Source organism: Phoca vitulina, unplaced genomic scaffold (assembly GCF_004348235.1).
Source record: "Phoca vitulina isolate PV1807 unplaced genomic scaffold, GSC_HSeal_1.0 scaffold2, whole genome shotgun sequence".
In the NCBI taxonomy this organism is placed as follows: Eukaryota; Metazoa; Chordata; class Mammalia; order Carnivora; family Phocidae; genus Phoca; species Phoca vitulina.
In genome coordinates this window covers 55,757,036-55,776,481 of record NW_022589705.1, presented here as the reverse complement: position 1 = coordinate 55,776,481, position 19,446 = coordinate 55,757,036, and the positions used below count along the sequence as shown (strand labels likewise).

General features: G+C 44.4%; 1 protein-coding gene across 12 annotated transcripts in view; it reads right to left on the bottom strand.

Moving 5' to 3' along the window:
• DAB1 (DAB adaptor protein 1) overlaps positions 1-19,446 on the bottom strand; it is a 1,119,086-nt gene that overhangs the window by 249,645 nt on the left and 849,995 nt on the right. The gene's annotated exons all lie outside the window — the stretch shown is intronic.

Here is a 19,446-nt window from a genome sequence, read left to right as displayed (position 1 = left end):
TATAATGGTGTTGGAAGAGCTGAAAACCAGGGAAAAAGGAAGTGATCCAAGGATTAGTGAGCGCAGGAAACTGCCACCAGCCCTGGGAATAGACTCACAAAAGGAGGAGGTGCTGTGCCCAGAGCACAGAGATGGGGCTGTGTAGGGGTGGCTGGAACTATGGCAAAGTTGCCCCGGAGGGCTGCAGCCGTCAAGATGAGAGCCATCCTGTAGGACCCGGATCCACAGGACGCAGAAGCAGAGTGAGGGAGAGAAGGGCCCCCACATCCCACTTTGCCCCACTTTTCCCATCTCCCACCAGTGCCTCCCATGGTCCGAGCCCAGCCTGAAGCCCACTGTCAGGAGACCTCAGGGGAGAATGGGATCGCAAGGAGCAGCCCCCTGGGATTCAGAGAACACCGTGCCATGTACAGGTGAAGAATGAATCTGACGGCAACAGGCACAGGACCAGACCTGTCTGAACTTTTCAGCCCTTGCTCTTGCTGACCAGATCTATTGGAAGAGGCTAGGATCCAGTCTTGGAAGATGCCACCGCTCACCCTCTGGGAACACAAGTAAGCCACACAGATCCTGTGCTTCCGTTCTGGAAGAGCATCCTGGAATTGCTATGCCCGGCCCCGCCCCCTTGGAGAACTCACTCAAGGGTCATGCCTGATTACATGTAGGGTAGTGCTTTGTTGATGATGAGACCCAGATGTGCTTCTACTTACTGTGAGCCACAGGAACAGGTTTTCTTTCACTTGACAATATAGTATATCCACACTTACCCCGACCTCCCTTCCTCTGGAATATTCCCTTCAATCTCTCACCCTGAGATGCTTTGTGCCTCTGCCCCAGCTGCCTTGCTTAGCTCTTTTCTTTCCAAGGATATCCTCCCAGGGTCTGGGGAGCCTCGGAGGATTTCACGTGAGGAAGTGACTGCTGGTGGGGGAGGGGAAGGTGAGGGATGGACTGTGGTTGCTCAGTAATCCTCTCTAAATCATGTATGGCAAGACGTAGCAGACAATCATTTCTTGTGACTGAGACAAGATCAAAGGATTAAGGGGGTTTTGGTAAAGAAGGGTTGGCGTTTGGTCATGAGAATTGTAAAAGTCAGTCTGCTGAAAAGAACAGCTTGCTAGGTGAAAGTCTGATAATATAGCCTAGGATCCCTTTGAAAAGCCTGAGTTCTTTCAAGGTGAAAGGCAAAGGAAGGCCAGAGCACTGTGTGTCTGCCCACGCAAACGGCTGTCACATCCAGGAGCTAGAGAAGAGCCCCTCTCCGAACCTGCCCCCTTCCTCCTGTGCATGGCCCCGAGAGATGGGTCGTCACCGTCTGAGCCCGTCGAGCCTCCTCATGGGGATGGCATCACCTACCATCTACGGAGCACAGAGCCCAGACCTGGCCGTGCTCTGTTCGCCATATCCCATTATTCCTCACACGAACCCTGTTCAGCACAGAGGAGCATTTTCACTGTATAAATGAAAGCACTGAGCTGTGGGTATCAAGCACTTTACTTAGTAAGAAGAACTACTTACTATGTGCCAGACACTGTGCTAAGGAAGTGCTTTACACGTAAGCCCAAAACCATGAGAAGCATTGGTCTTTTCAATAAGGATGACGGGCCCGGGTTGGAGACAGATGGAAATAAACTGCCCATGGTCACAATGTGCAGAAGTGCTAGCAGTGGGATTCAAATTGTTAATTACTGCTCATCATTTGTTCATTCATTCATTCATGCAACAGGTACTACTTGGGCACTACCATGTGCCGGGCACTGGTAAGGGTGCCGGTCACACCGCCATGGGCACCGTGGTGTCCTCGTGGAGCAGACACTCTTCATCTGTGACGCAGCAGTGTGCTGGGCGACGGGTCTTCCCCCAACACTCACGGAGCTCCTTAGTGCCAGGCAACCACGCTCGCCCCTCTCGCACGGCTCCTAAGCGGAAAGGCTGCTTTGGGGTGTCACACCTGCTCTGTCTTCCCAATTCACACACGGCCTTAGTCTCAGCCCCTCAGCACCACGGGGCGGGGTCTGGGGTGGGTGCAGGTGCGGGTATGGCCTCAAACGAGGCTCCTGAAGACTGTGGCTCCAAAACTCCTGAGGTCAGTCACCCAAAGTAAATGAAAAGTTGGAAAACACGAAAGGAAAAATGCCTTTGTAAGCCTTTCCCCAGAAAGGTTAAACCTGACACCATCAGTTGGTGTAAGCAGCTAAAGAGAGGCAGGCTGGAGCGCTGAGTGAACAGGTGCCAACTCAGCTCATTAAGTCCCCAAAGTTTTCATCTTTCCCAGGCTAATTGTCATTAATGTGTGGGGTGCCGGATAGCTATTAAGTGGGGAGCTGCAGCAGGCTCTTCAGGATTCAATACCTAAAGGAGTTTGGGATCAAAGACATGGAGCATGACTGTACATGAAAGGCAGTCACCGGATCTCTGCTTCTGTCCCCATGGATGTTTACTGCACCTTGGGGGCGGGGGGTGAGGGTGGGGCAGAGAGGACAACTGTTTTTTTGGCAAACCAACAGCTTCGAGCTGTTACTGGGAAGTCCCTCTCCTTCTGCAGTACAATTATTTGTCAGTATACCGGATGATACTTAGTTCTATAAACTATTTACAGAGTACCTGCCAGGTGGCAGGCACTGGGGTACTGGTGGTGTCTGCAAAGATGAAGTAGATCCTGTCCCTACCTTCCGGATGCACCACCATCTGGTATGAAGACAGATGTGGGGCTGAGGAAAGTACAGCACATCCTGACAGCTACTGGAACACAGGCCAGTGCCCAGAGTCAGAATAGCCCAGGGGAGGGCCTACCTATATTTGTTCAGCTGGGTCCAGGAAGACTTCCTGGAGGAAGTGACACCTAAGCTCAATCTTGTTGGTGGTTGTATCTGTTCAATCCATGCCTCACTACTTTGCAAAGCGATCCCCTCCCACTGCCCATAGCGTGGGCTATCGCACCTACCATCTGTCATACGTCTCTAACTCTTGAACAGCCCACTGTCAGTTGGGATGAGCCTACCGATTTGCTCTGCCCGGGATCTGGAATGGGGACCCTGTGACTCAGCTGTCATTGAGATTTTTAATGCAGAAGCTAGTAAAGCTGGACATGAGCAAAGTGACCAAGGCAAGCCTGATTGCAGAGAGGGAGAAGAAGCCAGTCTGGAAAAAGCAAAGTAGCTCTGGAGAGATGAGGGGAAGATACATGAGTGCCTGGCTTTTCGGTGCTCGGCTCAAGGCTCTCAGGATGCCCAGCCTTCCAGATTGCTTCTTTTATGAGTAGGATCTATTCCAAGCAACAAATGATTTTGGAGGAAGGCCAATGTGAAGGCTGAGCAGGAACGCATAAAGTAGCATGGTGTGCTTAAGGACCAAAAAGTAACACTGAGTACTAAGTTGTAACCTCCTAGAAGGCAGGAAAGGGCAAGGTGGTGTGTCCCCCCTCATCCCCCACCACCTAGGGCACAGAGCTAGGCAGGATGGATGCATGCACACAGGCTCGCCCACCTCCCACGAACCTTACGGTCCCAGGAACCAGTCATAATACATGGACTTTGGTTCTCCCATAAGGAAATAAAAGCTTATGGGACTTAGAAGTTGCCCAAGGTAACTGCCATTGATAAATGGCAGAGCTGTGATGGATCAATTTGGAATTCTGAAGACAGTGACACAATCACCAGGCTGTGCTCTGAAGAAAACTGGCCTCACTGGTCGTTTTGAGGGTTCACGGAATCTACTTAAATAAGGCCCTACGCATGCTGGCCATCAGAAAGATGTTCCAGAAATGGTGCTCTGGCCTTCCTGGCATGGATGGTGGTGCAGGGGCATGATGGGATGGGCATTATTCTTTGGCCTGTGACACAAAAAGAGGTGTGGGGAGATCACAAGGTACAGAGAGGGCTTCCTTCTAGGGCTACCAACCCTACAGCTGCTTTCAATCTCCTCTCTTCGGGCCTTGCAGGATGCAAAAGGACAAAATGTTCTGAGGACTGCCGGACTCTGGCCAGAGAATCCAGGGCCCCAACCTCAATTAGCACCTCCTTTTAACCGACATGTGTCCATCCTTGTCTACGGGGCACAGGGTGACATTGGGGGAGGCATCTGAATTGCTCATTGCACCACCTAACTGAAGTTAGAACGGCTGAATAATTTAGGTACCTTGACGATCAGTTTGGTGCAGCGTGGGGGGACCATGAAAATGCATCTGGCAGACTTCCAGCTGCTGGGAAAGAGCCCCAACTGCTGCACTCAGAAATCCATTCCACGTCTGCAGCAAGACCATGTTTCCCACAGGCTGCTCCCAGCCAATGATGGAGCAAGCAGGGATATTCAAGCAGGCCTACTCCCAGGAGGCGGGGCCTCTTCTGACGCGTGACTCTGGCTCAAGGACTATGCAATGACCTTGCTGAAGTCTGAGATGCTTCTTCTACGGGCCCTTCCTTCTTTCTTACCCTCCTTCCTTCCCTCCCACCCTCCCTCTTTCACTCAGGATCAAGCCCACATTTTGTGGTCTGATGGCTCCCCTAGCCTCCTCTGGCTCCCTCCCCATGTCTTCTCATAGGCAAGACAAAGTCCTTCCATCTCTCCCTGTCATCATCTCCTCTGTCTAATTGGAACCTCACCAGCCCTGATGCCCCCAGATGCTGCTGATACTGGAGCCTGGTGAGCACAGGCTGAAAGGCAGACCTCCAGGCTCTGTTATAAGAGGAGACACGGGACACAATATGGAGGCAGTGGGACCACACACTAAATACGGGCCCTCCAGATGCAAATACGACTCTGTTCATTTCCATCATCAAAGTTCCTGGGTATCACAGGCATTTTCTGAAAGTACCAACCTCTGCAGGAGCTGGCTTCAGAAGGATTTTAGAGATGATTTCACCCATCGAGACGGATAATCCTTCAGCTTTGAAATGGAAGATCATAATGCTTTGCCAATCTACTCTGATCCCAGGGAAAATGGACCGATAAAAGAAGATGATTTCAAGGTTTACAGCCCCCCCTTCCAACCCAATCTGCTAAAAATTAAAACTCAGCAAGGCATGATGTGACAACTTTTCAACCTGTCATTCTTACAAATAGAGATACTAAGTAGGCCCTAAGTTTTCTTACTGAAAATAAAAACAGAAGCTAGTGTGGTGGACAGAGTTCTACGTCAGAAGCTAGAGCTCCACCACTCACTCAAGCTTTGGGCCCCGGGCACGCCGACCCCCATGAATTTCAGTCTTCTCTTTAGAAATCAACATCTTATTATCTTAAATGAGTTATGGCAAATGAAACACACAGAACAGTGCCTGGTACATAGTAAGTGCTTAGTAAATATCAGCTATGACACCATTCCTAATAATAGTTTCATTATCATTGGTTTATCGTGCAAATTAATTGAGGTAACAATATTTGGCATTTTTCGGGCCTTCAGTGACTGTTTATTTGAAACTAAACCAGGTACTTCGATACTTTTTTAAAAAGTGACTAATGCAAGTTTCCTCTTTAAGAGGCAGGGGTAGGGGGAAGGTGGAGGAAGAGAATAAGTATCTAAGCAAGGTCTAGGATAGGGTGTTTGTCTTCATTTCCTTTCAAGATCTTTACTGCATTTTTTGTTAGATTGCAAGTAGTTCTGATCCTTCTGATGGATATGTGTGCTGTGCTCTCAAGAAGATAAAAAGAGAGAGAAAAAGACTGAGCATAAAACTATATACACACAAGCAGTGATGGATGCCAAGGACAGAAAATTTCCAGTAGACCTGGTCTATAAATTGTCATTTAAATTTGCAATTTAAAAACACTGCCTGACTTTTTGATTTAGCTGACTGTATATGGAACAAATAATGGAATCCTAATAAGCAATGTTTAAATGACATCTCCAGTCTCCCAGACAGAGAGGGCGGCAGTAGAATTCTAAGAAGAGAAAATAAATCTACCAAGAATAGGAAAGACGACCAGAACTAAATAGTTGCACTAATCACTTGATGACAGATACCAGGAAAATGTATTTTTGGCTGCTTAAAATTCGAATCCTTAACAGACGGAGGATAGGCTATCAGCTGAAAACTCCTACTGTCGTTGTGAGGGGACAAACTGAGCTTTGTCTTTACATTTCATCACATTAAAACAGATGAACCAAAAAATCAAGGCACCAGGACAACATATTAAAGTTGATAAAGCTGAGGTTAAAAGATGTAAACTGCAAGAATCACTCGTGCTCAGAGGCATCCACTGGCAAATCTGAATTCCAAGGCTTTCCCCGGAGTGTCGGCCCCCGCTGGGGACACGCCCACAGAGGGGAGCCCACCCCAAGGTCTCCCTTTCTTCTTGCTGTGGGGAAACAAGTTAGCATCATCCCCCAGCCACAAGATGCAGAAGGTAAACATCTGCATCAGTCCAAGGTGATGAAATGAATCATCAACCACTGAAAGCAATTCTGTGTGCCGCCACTGAAGTGAGATTCGGCAAATTTAGGAATGAACCATTGAAAAAAAGGCAACAATGACAGAAGGGTTTGGAAGGAGGGCTTGTGAGTAAAAGCTAAGGGAAATGAGATCACCTCGCTTTTTGTAAAGTGATAACTGCACAATTTATAATGACATGGGAACAGCTTAGATGGTAAGATTTAGTGGAAAAGTAATGCAGAATTAAATACCCAGTAGGATCAAACTAGAATGCATGTGTTTGCATGTTTGTATGCACACACGTATGCAGAAAAAAAAAAAGAATTGAAAGAAAATATGCTTGAATGTTGACTGTTCTCGCTCAGAGCCAGGGTATGACTTTAGAATCCCCCACACAGTGCTTGAAGCAGCCATTAAAATAGACCAGCACTGGCAAATGACACAAAGATCTATCTGCAATCTATAACTTTGAGAGCAGGAGAAGAAGCCACAGTAATCATTACTTTAAAACATCAAAGGAAACCTAATGGAATATAAATTACTGATTCTAGGAAAATGCAGGCCAAAGGCCAAAGAATTACCTATCTAATACAGGCTACTCCATTGTTCTACAAATGCTTAATGAACACATACTATGTGCCTGGTCCTACATGTAATAGGAAATGAATAAAATACGTATACAACTTGAAGGGCCTTTTACTCTAGAAGTCAAGTCGGGGGGGGGGGGGGGGGGGGAGGAGCAAGTGCCTGCCCCAGAAAGATTTCTGATCTGCTGGTCTTCCTTTCACCAGAGGACAAGGTAGGATTTATTTTTCACACTAGGGATTTAAAACTAATGGGTAGACAATGTCTATAATAATAGAAGATATTTCACAAAGCACCCATCGAACTGAAAAAAGTAATAAATCTGCACTCCACGAATCTTTATTTAAATGGCACAACCTCTGGGAAGCCCTTGGATAGCTGCTTATCTCTGCTCTGGGATTTCAACTTACTGTAATGAACTATAATTGCTTCTTAGTTGTCTTTCGGAGAGATCTCAAGTTCCCTAAGCCCAGGACTTGTTCACAATCTTCTGTGGCTAACACTCTGCCTGGTTTTAGAAAACACTCAAAAATGGAGGGAAAGAAGGAAGGAGGAAGGGCAGGAAGACGAGCATTTCTTGAACATCTACCATGTGCTAGAGGCTGCAGCAAGCGCTTCACATATGCATTTGGTTGTTTCTATTTCTATTACTTTGAACTTCACCCAGAAGGTTATTTATTGAAAGCTACCATGGTCTGCAAAGCATATAGACTTTGAAATCAAACTGTTCAGGTTCAAATCTGCACTCTGCTGGTTTCTAGCCTTGGGCAGGCTAGTGAATCTCTAGGACTCTAGGTTTCCACATATGCATGTGAAATGTGAAAATAAAGTAAGATTAAATATTTAAAATGCCTGTCTTCTCCTCCTTATGGAAATGGTTTTATTTCCTACAAACGTATATCACATACCTCCTACTCTTTAATCATAGTTTTTGGCCTGACCAAAAGCCACTGGGTACTTGGCTAAGATAGCAGGAACAAGTCTTGCAGAGCCTCACGAAGCAAGGGCTAAAAGCGACCTTAGTGAGTTGCACATTTCCCACCTGCTATCAAGCATCAAGCTACCTTTCATAAGTCCAACCTGATCCAGCACTCATGGCTATCCATCACAGCTTCAGCCCAACGTCCAATGTCTTTAGCACATGCTTCCATATCGCTGTTAATAAGGGATACGGGGATGATCATTTTCCCAATGATAGGGGTCCTGATCTTTTTAGGATCACATAATAAGAACATTTTTCATTGTTGGAGATAATTCCCCTTCCTGTGCACATTTGTCAAAGGCAGTTTCCAACAGTCCCGTACATCATCCTGAAATACATGATAAGATTCAGGTCTGCTATTCATCATCTGCTGGGCTTCTTCTAGTGCAAAGAGTTCCTGCATGGCTTTTCCTGCCTCTGGTTTAACAATCAGAATGCAAGTTCTCCCTAGAGTGGTATCACCAGTCAGGGGAACTGAAAAACTCAAGTGATGACAGTCCCCAATCTGAGGGAAGTGAATCTACAACAATGATCTATAAATTCTTTATAAAAGTAAATCGCAAATATTGCTGCCACTTAACAATAGGACACAGATCCCCAGGAACTGAGCTTTCACTGAGGTTTTATTTGATGGCCACTGCTGGGAAACAGCGAATATGGCAGGAAGATCCCATGTTTTGGATCATTTAGAGCTAAGTTTAAAAATTCATGTTCTTCCATTTACATGATGGGTGACCTTGAACATATTCTGAACTCACCTGAGTATGTTTCCTCATCTGTAAAATGGGAGTTTTATCAAACTCATCAATTCCTGTGTTCTCAGTGTATTCTCTGCTTGCATTTAGTAGTTGTGCAAGTAATGTCATTTCCCATCCTCCACATGGACAACTCTTCAATAAATTCTCCTCATCCCAGCTTTGGGAGGATATAATGATGCTCAAGACACAGTCCCTGCCATCACGTCTCTACTCACAACACAATCTAGTAAGGGAGAGAGGTATGTAAGTGCAATCCAAGTTGAGGGAAGAAAGACATAAAAGCTTTCTCTGGAAGAAAAATTTTGTAAAAACCCAACATGCTGAGAATCATGGGGTAAGGAAGGCTTCACTCCACGGGAAGAATAGAACGCTAAGAAAGAACTTCATGAAGTGCTCTCTGAGCTGGGTCTCAGATCAGGCAGGCCCTGACAGCCAGCTAAGAGATTAGGGTGATTTTTTTCCAGGTGGAGAGAAGATAACGAGCTGGAGAAAACTCATGCAGCTTCAGGGAGGGCCAAGCAGGTCAATGTGTTCAGAAGGCCCGCGTCCATATGGGCACCTGTGGATACCTGCTGAATGCATGAGTGACGGAGAACTGCAGGGATGTTCAGAGCATAAGTTCTGGAGTGACGGCATGAACTCTGTCCTGCCTCCTTAATTTCCACTTCCTCATCTGTAAATTTGGGATTTTAAAAAGAGGAGCTCCCTCAAAGACTTGTTCAGGAGAAAATACATGTAAGGGTTTAAATATACTGCTTGACACTATATAACTGCGGATGGACAGTAGCTACCTTCCTCACCCTACTTTCCTCACCAGCATTCTCATGAGTATTTCTGATGTGGGGAACCGGAAGTGAAATGGGCTAATGTGAATACTCATCAATTTGGGGGCATTTGCAAACTTGGAGTGCTTGTTCCAAATTATGAGCTAGATATGCATTCTGATGAATGCACAAAGTCCTTCAAATTCACCCAGTCTTTACCTTTTTATATCTGGAAAATATAGAATAACTGGAATTCTCCTTAGAAAGGGAAATGTTTCCTAGTCAATCACCTGGAACCCTTGTGTACGGCAACCTCCCGCCTGCCAGAGAAGGGGAGTGAAGACCTAGAGCTTCCTCTGCCTCTCCAACCCCCTTTCTTACTGTACCACATATTCTGCCATCATTCCTTCCTCTCGCTATGGCCATGGCAACCTAAGAGTGTTTCTGCTGGAATCTGTAGGAAGATGTCTTTCAGTGTAAGCCTTACTTGGTATTTGGTAAGAAGACACACCATTTAGGAGGGAGCAGCTCAGTCTAGTGTGAAGCATATAGACAGGTTCTGGGATCAGAGAGATCTAGCTGCAAATGGGTCCCTTTACTTCCTAGTTGTGTGGCCTTCAGGCAAGCTGTTTGTCTCTCTGAGTCTCAGTTGCCTCTCCTATAAAATGGGAACATTTGTCCAAAGGTTGTTTTCAAGCTTAAATGAGACATTTCACCTCTAGCACACCCTCTCCTCTGCCTTTTATCTACATGTACTCTCCTGATGGACTGTGTGGAATTGCTCGGTCTTTCAACATATGCACTCTGACCATCCTAGAGGCTTTGTCGCAAAGAGGGGGTTGCTGAAATCCTAGCACACCTTGGAACATCATCTGCTCACTCAGCAAACCACACGGATAATAAAACCCCATGCTCTGGGGCATTTGCTGATTATCTGCAAAGATGAAGGCTCTCCAGCCCTACAAAGGCATGTACCCTTCCTGACTCACAGGACTTGGAGGGATAATGTAAAGGGCTTTGTTCTTCCCAACATCAAAATTCAAGCCCAGCCACTGCCACAGGCAGCACACTGAGCTTAATGAAGCAGGGGGATGAACTAATATGGCAAATCTTATAGCTTTACTACCAATATGGCCCACATCACACTAAATTACGGCACCAGACGTGATTGGACACACATCACAAAAGGAGAAGTAGTTCAGAGAATGGTAGGAATTTTCAAAGTGACATAATAAGAATCTCAAGAGCCAGCATTTAGGGGAGATGTTTGTGTTTTGTAATTTTCTTTCTCCTTGTGCAAATCATTCTCCCCCACACTTTGCGATAATCAATTCAACAAACACTTACTGAGTACCTACCATGTCCTGAGTGCTGTGCTAGGAACTCATGGCTAATAGTAGAGACAGAAAAATAAGCCAAAATGATAGGAGAAACATGGTAAGTGCGATGATCTGAGTATATAGAGGGTGCTATGGAACCCTTCACAAATCCAGCTGAATGCGGCTTTTCTTAGTCATAAATTCATTCATTTGCTCACTTATTCATTCACCCAACATTGCTGCATACCTACATCTTTCAACACTGTGCTCAGTGGTAGAAGTGAAGTGGTTAACAAGAAAGTCCTGCCGTCACAGGACTCCCAACATAATGAGTGATAAAGAGGAACAAAAAGATAACTAAAAATATATTATGATGAGCAAAATGAGACGTTTAAGAGCACACAAAACAGTCATGACCCGCAGCTGGGGGTCATGTGGATGGGTTGCAATGGGGCACCAAAGCATTTCTGCAGACAGTAATATCGAAATTGAAACTAAAGGATAAGTGGAGTTAACTCTGAAAAGAAATAAAAGAAAACATATTCTTGGGAGAAGAAACAGGATTTGCCAAACCCCAAATGTGAATGATTGCCTGGTATGATCAGGGAACTGAAATTAATTCAGTTGTGCCACGGAACGGACTGTCACTGCAGAACAGCGTGGAGAGATGTGACCGGAAAGATAAGGAGGCGTCAGACCAGGCGGGGCCTCTCTAACACCACGAGAAGCAGTGTGGACGTTACCCTGGGGGCGGTCGGAGCCGCTCCCTGAAGGGTCTGAAGCAGAGGGGAGACTTGATCAGATCTCCAAGTGTCCAGAACAGCTTGGAGACGGAAAAGACTGAAAACCTGAACACCACTTAGGAGGGTGTGAGAACCACCCAGATGGCAGAGGAAGGCAGCCCGGACTGTACTTGGGAGAGGAACAGTGAGGAGAGAGAGCATGAACAGCTTTGGGAGGCATTTAGGAGGTCACAGGGGCTGACAGTCCATGATTAATTAATTGAGAATGTTACAAAGCTCAAAATGGCAAGGATGGTGGCTCAGACAAATGGTTGTTGGGTATTGAAGGACGGCCAGGATTTGGCCAAGTGAATAGACAGGGTGAGAAAGATGACCCCAGGTAGAAGGAGCCGACGCGCAGATGTCACAGAGGTGAGTTCTGGGAACTGAAGCTCAGTGTGGCTCAGGGTAAGAGGAGGCCAAGTGACAAAGACACAGGGACCAAATCTCAGAGGGCTTTCTTGGGGTGTTATCCTCTTTGGTATGCTGTTGTGGTTATACAATACATCCAAGGAAGAAAGGGGTGTGAAGGAGGGCTTGAAGAAAGCCTGACTTCTTATAAAGGAACCAGTTAAAATGAGGCCCAGAACTAAGTCACCAATGAAACCTGGAATGAGTTTGTCTTCAGGGAATGACCGCAGTGAGTGATGTGTCCTGTAATAAATTCAAGACCATGTGCTCAAAGACAGTACAGAAGTCTCTCCCCACCACACATTATACCATATGACAGCCAGTCCTACCATAAAGGATTTGGACTTCTTGACCCAAAACAGTATTCCCTCCCTCCCAAGCCCTTCAGCCCCAGAGCTTTATGGATCAACCTCAGAGAAATTGATGTCATCGTGTAATTAAATCCTTGATTTTGAATTTCTAAAGCCTGCAAATCACAGAGTCAGGAGAGAACAATTAGCACACCAAGATCCAAAACCGGGCCAAGGCAGAATGGTGCCATAAATTTACATGATGTGCCTCATCTCTTTCCGTGCCTCCTCTGCCAAAAAAAAGAGTGTAGCCTCTGTGATTTTTTGGGACCCGCCCGCCCTCCAGCATCAAGGCACAGGGCGAACCCAGAGCATGCTTTCAGGGAAGGCCACACAGACGTTAATGTCTGCCAGACCTAGTACTTTCCAGCGTACGTAGACAAACCACGTGACCCAGGGCAAGTCTCGACCTCTCTGAACATGATTTTCTTATGTGTTCCATGGGGTGATGTAAGATTTGGGCTCATCACGGACAATTTATCTAAAATGGTTTGCATGAAGGAAGAACAATACAAATGATGGCTATTAATAAATATTTATAGCTTAACAGCATGGTCCGTTCTCCTTTGTAGTTCCTGTTCACCTTCCCCGTTATTATTGAAACAAGCATCCATTTGAAGATGAACCAGTTCCTTCTTCTCAGTGATTCCCCCCATGTGCCTCTGGAGAAAAGGGTGCCTTTTACTTTTCTCTCATGTCCTACAGCACCAGGAGAGGTGCTGCCTCTCAGGGCTGGCCGGGGAGCTGGGGCACTGGAGGGAAAGGGAAAGTTTCCTCATCCTGAGTCTATGAACAGAGAATTGAATTGTGTTGGGTGTTGTTTGTTATTCACTCACGTAATCCTCATTACAACACTCCGAGATAGGTGCTATTGTCCCTATTTTATAGATGGAGAAGCTGAGGCTCAGAAAGATAAAGTAGCTACCCTGAGATACAAAAGCAGAAATTGTGCTAAGTCTTAAATCAAACTTAAGTTCATCTACTTCTAAAGCATGACCTCTTCCAGGAGTCTTCAATGTAAAGAAGAGGGAAGAAACACGCCAAGAGGTCAATCCCAAGAAGGTAAGTTGTGTGCAGCCTGATGAGCTGGAGAACCACCAGCCACGGGAGCCGTTCCTGGCCTCCAGCCCTGACGCTGCCACTGCCCAAATGAGTGTCCATCAGCAAGTCCTTTCGAGAGCTAATCTGTGAGCAAGAGGCTCTAACTAGCCCCCAACTGCCAATTCCTTATCACCTTTTCTGTTTTTCCATTTCTAGAGAACTTACTCAAGTTTATTTTAGAGTATTATGCTACTCGTGTTTATTAAGATGAAAACTCAATTGTTTTTAGTCAGGAAAGCCATGAAAAGGGTCTAAGAATTTTCTTTATTATGAGGAGCATGACATATTTTAAGTAACTAATATGAATTTGGAGTAAAAATAAAACATTAACTTTTGAGTAGTAATAGGCTGAGAATGAATAAAAGCAGCAAAGTAGAGAAAAACAGGTCTTTAAAAGGAAGGATGACCTATAAAAATCAGAAGGGCCTCTGGAAGCAGAAGTTCTTCAACTACATGAACTGCCAACAGTCAGGTTCTCCTTTCCAGATACTTCTCTCTGCGCACAGAACACTGAGTGCTGGCAGGGGTCACAACCGGGACTGGATAAATCCTTGTGGACAAAAGACCTCATTCACGAATTAATGCTTCATCTAGGTTTCAGACTGGGTCACACAGATATAATTTCCACCTCTGTTTGGTGCCTGAGGAAACAGAAGCTGGAAAGGTGGAGGTGTCCTGAGGGAGTGGACAGACCCGGAGCGGCAGGCCTGAGGTTGGAGCCCTGGGCCAGGGTCTTGACGGACAGTGGGCAGCCTCCCTGCAGGACAAGAGCAGTAGGTGAAGGCAGAGAGATAGCAGCTCTGCACCACAGGCCTGATAAAATGAATTTTTTTATATTTATCACCCCAGTCCCGAGGATCCAATCAGATAATGAATGTGATAGCCCCTTACTAGCTCCTCAGTGGTAAGCCAGTGTTAACAGGGTATTTTCCAGGGCTACCTGACCAGTTGAGGGATTAGGACCCTGAGTATGGCATTACTGAAACCATTCCTTAACCAAAATTAACCAGAATTTTTAAGAAATCTCCCATTAGGGATGCCTGGGTGGCTTAGTCGGTTAAGCGTCTGCCTTCGGCTCAGGTCGTGATCCCAGGGTCCTTGGATCAAGTCCTGCATTAGGCTCTTTGCTCAGCGGGGATCCCGCTTCTCCCTCCGCCTGCCGCTCCCCCTGCTTGTGCTCTCTCTCTCTCAAATAAATAAAATCTTTAAAAGATAAAAAGATTAAAAAAACAAAGAAGAAGGGAAAAAAGAAACCTCCCAATAGTTCACCCAGCTACTGAGCACACAGCCAGGGTTCAAATTCAGCTTGATGGGGCTCCAAAACTACGGCGTCTGTCATATGACCACCAACTTCTCCTAGACCCATCAGGGCTTTGATTCTCAAGGCCAAATCTTTCAGGGAGGAAATAAGGTAGCATTTTGTTGTTGTTATTGTTTTGCTAACTAATGATCCTTGGACATAACTCTAATATCTGGAAAGTGGGTAAGTTTATTTGCAGGTGTTTCTAGAAGATCAGGAGACAGTGCTGAACTGTGATCTCAGAAGGAAAAGGGCAGAAAAGCTAACGCTAACCAGGAGCTGCCATGTTGTGGCTCCCATGCTGGACCTTCACCCATGATTCCTCCCTTGCCCTTCTGGTAAGTATTATTCTTACACGCGCACACACACCCTCACCGAGACAGGGTTCTAAGAAGCTAAATAACCCATCTCTGGTTACACAGTGAGAAGGGAAAGAATTAGAATTTAAAACCAGGTCCAGGGGCACCTGGGTGGCTCAGTCGGTTAATCAGCTGCCTTTGGCTCAGGTCATGATCCCAGGGTCCTGGGATGGAGCCCCACGTCGGGCTCCCTGCTCAGTGGAGAGTCTGTTTCTCCCTCTCCCTCTGCCTGCCTCTCTGCCTACTTGTGCTCTCTATCTCTCTGTCAAATAAATAAGTAAAATCTTTAAAAAAAATAAAACCAGGTCTGGCTCCAAAGTGAGTGCTCTTTCTACCACACTCAGCTACCAGGTGGTGCTGACTGAGAAACCCCAGGCACAACACCCAGAAGCGTCTGCACCTGCTCATCCTGGGACCCGTTCCTCTCCCACAGTCTTCTACTGGGTGGCCTAGTGCCGGTTTTATAAATAACAAGAATCGTGTCAGCTGTTCTCCCCCTTTGATGGCAGGTAACGAACCTGAAAATCTACATTCCCGTCCTCCATCAAATTCCACTCCTGGAATAGGCACTGTTTGACAAGCTGCATGTGTAGTGACACAATCCGATAAAAATGAAATGAAGAAAACAACTTTATTTCTTACCACTTTCAAGCCTTCCTTATTTGAATTGTGAATACTCCAGTTACGTCTCCTACATGGCCTGTCGAGAAATGCATTTTATGGTGAAATATGCCCCTGTGTGACTTGTATTTGAAACTATCTGACTTCCTTTCAAAAGCCTGGGTTAAAGAACCAGGGTGATAGGTTTGTGAGAAATTCTAAAGGGCCTCTTAAACTTTCTTTATGCCACTCTCGCTCTTGATAGATGACCCATATTGTCGGGTGTTCTTTTTTAGGAAATAAAATATCTTCCCCAGGAACCATCTAAATCTTGCCAAAGGGGCAAAAAACCCCCCCAAAAAAACCCTTCTAGTCTGTAATATCATGTAATAATATGAGAAATGTACTTATGATCTAATGTCAAATAGCAAAGCAGGATATGAAACTATGACTTAGTATGATCTCAAACACATATCCTGAAAAGTCAGTCCAGAAGGAATTCACTTAGAATGTTAATAGCAGTTATTTTTGATTAATGGGATTAGGCATGCTTACTTTGTCTCTTTTAATTTTCAGTATAATAAGAGTATATACCTTCTAAAAAGTCAAGTAAAATTACTAAAAAAAGAAAAACATAATTTTTTCAGAAAGGGGCTTAAATATCATTCAGTATTTCTTTAGCGCCAAAAATCACTGTAGGAAATTATAAACTTTTTACTAATACCAGACACAGAGATTGTTCAAGAAAAGAAAGTTATATGCCAATCATTGCTGATGAATATAGATATCAAAATCCTAAGTAAAATATCAAAAAATCAAATCCATGTATAGAAAATAATATGTCATGAACAAGTAGTAGTTACTTCAGAAATGAAGATTAGAAAAATCTATCAGTAAAATCCACCACAATACAAATTGAGAGGAAAAATATGTATAATCACTGAAATTAATATAAAAAAAGCATATGATAAAATTCAACACGCAAACTCAGGATTTATAAAAAATACTTCCTAGACAATGATAAGTGAAGAAGAAATTATAAAAAAAATCTCTAGTAAAAATTTAAATATCACACAGGAAACTTAGAAGCATTTCCATTAACTGAAAATCAAGTTAAGCATACCTCCTATCACTAAATATTGTACTGACAGATCCAGCCAATGCAATAAGACAAGAAAAAGAATTACTTAAGGATTAGAAAGGAAAACAGAAACCTACTTATGAGGTTATATGTTGTCTCCACAGAAAAATCAAAGAGGAATTGGAAGAATTACTAACAAAGTTTAGTAATGCTATTATATTCAAGATTCAAGATCAATAAATAAACTGTTAAGATTTCCTTTTAAAGTTCTACTTATTTTGGCTCAGTCAGCAACATTTGCTTAATGGAATACTTATTGTTCCACAGGAAAAACTGAAGAGTAAGAAATAAATTAATCCTGTTATGAGCACATTCTCTCCCTTTTTTAATGTATGTATGTGCTTTCATGGTGCCTTGAGCCAGAGAAGTCTATCAAGAATGCATATTGTTGGGGCGCCTGGGTGGCTCAGTTGGTTAAGCAGCTGCCTTCGGCTCAGGTCATGATCCCAGGGTCCTGGGATCGAGCCCCGCATCGGGCTCCCTGGAGAGCCTGCTTCTACCTTTCCCTCTGCCTGCCACTCTGCCTACTTGTGCTCTCTATCTCTCTGTCAAATAAACAAATAATAAAAAAAAAAATATCTTAAGAATGCATATTGTTTATCACTACTACATAATTAAGAACAATTATAAAATCTTACTTTGGGACAAATCAGCTATACACTTTCTAAGATCCCCTTGGTTCTAGAATGGGATAAGAGAAAACAGTATAATGCTGATGATGAAGATGATGAAAATGAAGAAGAGGAAGAGGAGGAGAAGAGCACAGAAATGGGAGAAGAGAAACAGAGAAAAGAGAGAGGAGAGAAATGACAGGGAAGAAAGGAGATGAGAAGAATTAAGGAAAGAAGGATAAGGAGAAAAGGGAAGGAAAAAGAGAAAAGGAAGAGGAAGAACACACATAAAGACTCTTTGTTGGGGAGCTTGGGTGGCTCAGTTGGTTAAGCATCAGCCTTTGGCTCAGGTCATGATCCCAGGGTCCTGGGATCGAGCCCCGCGTCGGGCTCCCTGCTCAGTGGGAAGTCTGCTTCTCCTCTCCCTCTTCTTCTCCCCTGTTTGTGCACACGCTCTCTTTCTCTCTCTGTGTCAAATGAATAAAATCTTTTATAAAAAGGCTCTTTGTTGATCCTTTAATAAATGCCAAGTACTATACTAAGTATTTAATCTGCCTTATCTCAATTATTCTTCAAAGTAAGCCTTTGAAGTTTAATATTATATCCTTACTTATAGGAGAGAAAACAGATGCTCAGAGAGGTTAAGTAACATTCCAAGGTCACACAGGAAGTGGCATAGCTAGAATTTGAATCCAGGTCTGCCTGCCCAGACTCCGTGCGTGGTATTTGTCACTTGCAAGCGGATATTCCTTGCATATGTATTATGCTGATTTTAGAGTCTTGTAAGACATGAAGATGAGGAGGTTCTAAAAAGGTCACCTTCATGCTCCCATTCCAAATCTTCAACTAAGCCAATGTTCTGAAAACCTGAATCCTCATTTTAAGAATGCTCCTGGTTTTGCATGTTCAATTTAAGAATGAAAAGATATTCAGTAAGATACAATTTTTAATGCATTAAGCATTCAAGAGCACAAGTTTGGTGGAAAGGTTAAATTTGAAGCAAAAATATAACTTGTCATTTTTCAGTGAAAAAGCATTTGAATTCTGGTACGTTATCGTGCTCTGCAATCTTTTTTTTCCCCCATGTAGCAGTTCTCCCAAGACCTGTTCTCTCACTGACTTGCTTTCCTTCTATTATTCTTAGACCATGATGCATAAAATACAAGGTTTACATTAAGTTTTAGGAAATGAACTAGACTACTTCCAAAATATCTGTGTTTCAAATAAACATCCAATGCAAAATTTACCGTCCTTGCTGAGGTTTTGGCTGTCTGCAAGCTGCATGTGTATTACATTTATGTCCTTGCTTCCTATAGAGTGTCAAACAAATGCCATCACGAAACATGACTGGGCAGGCACAGCAGTGTCTCAAACAAATCACTGCCTATACAAAGCAGCTAAGTGCATCCTGGTTTGCAAGCCCATATTGACAGATTTCAAGACCTGAAAGAGAAGTCTATTAATCCTCCTCCATGTGGCTCAGAAGACGGAGAGAAAGACAACACACAGCACGAAGTTGCTTACACCTAATTGCCACCGGGAGACAAACATCCTGAAAGGTATGGTCATAAAGCCATGGGACCCAATTCTCGAGAAAACACGGAGAGTGAGAGAATTATTTTATTATCATACTATGCATGCCAGTCCTCATTAACAGATATTTACGTGCTTCCTCTGGGTCAAGCACGTTCCAAGTGTTGGAGTTAAAAGGTGAACAAGAGGTCCAGCTCTGCAGGAATGCACAGTCCAGCCAACAAACAAAAACACAGGAAATTTTTAATAAAGTGAGATTCTAACAAAGCCCTACTGCAGCAAAACAAACAAAAACAACTAACCCAGTGTGGGTTAGAAAAGGACTAACCTGGAGATTAAGTGGGAGCCAGTCTAGGAAAAAGTGGAGAGTGACAAAGGATTTCGGGCGAGATTATTGTCCATTGGTTCTCAAAGTCTGGACTCTGAAATAATAGTACCAGTGCCATCGGGGAATTTTTTCTAAATGTAGGTTTGGGCCCTAC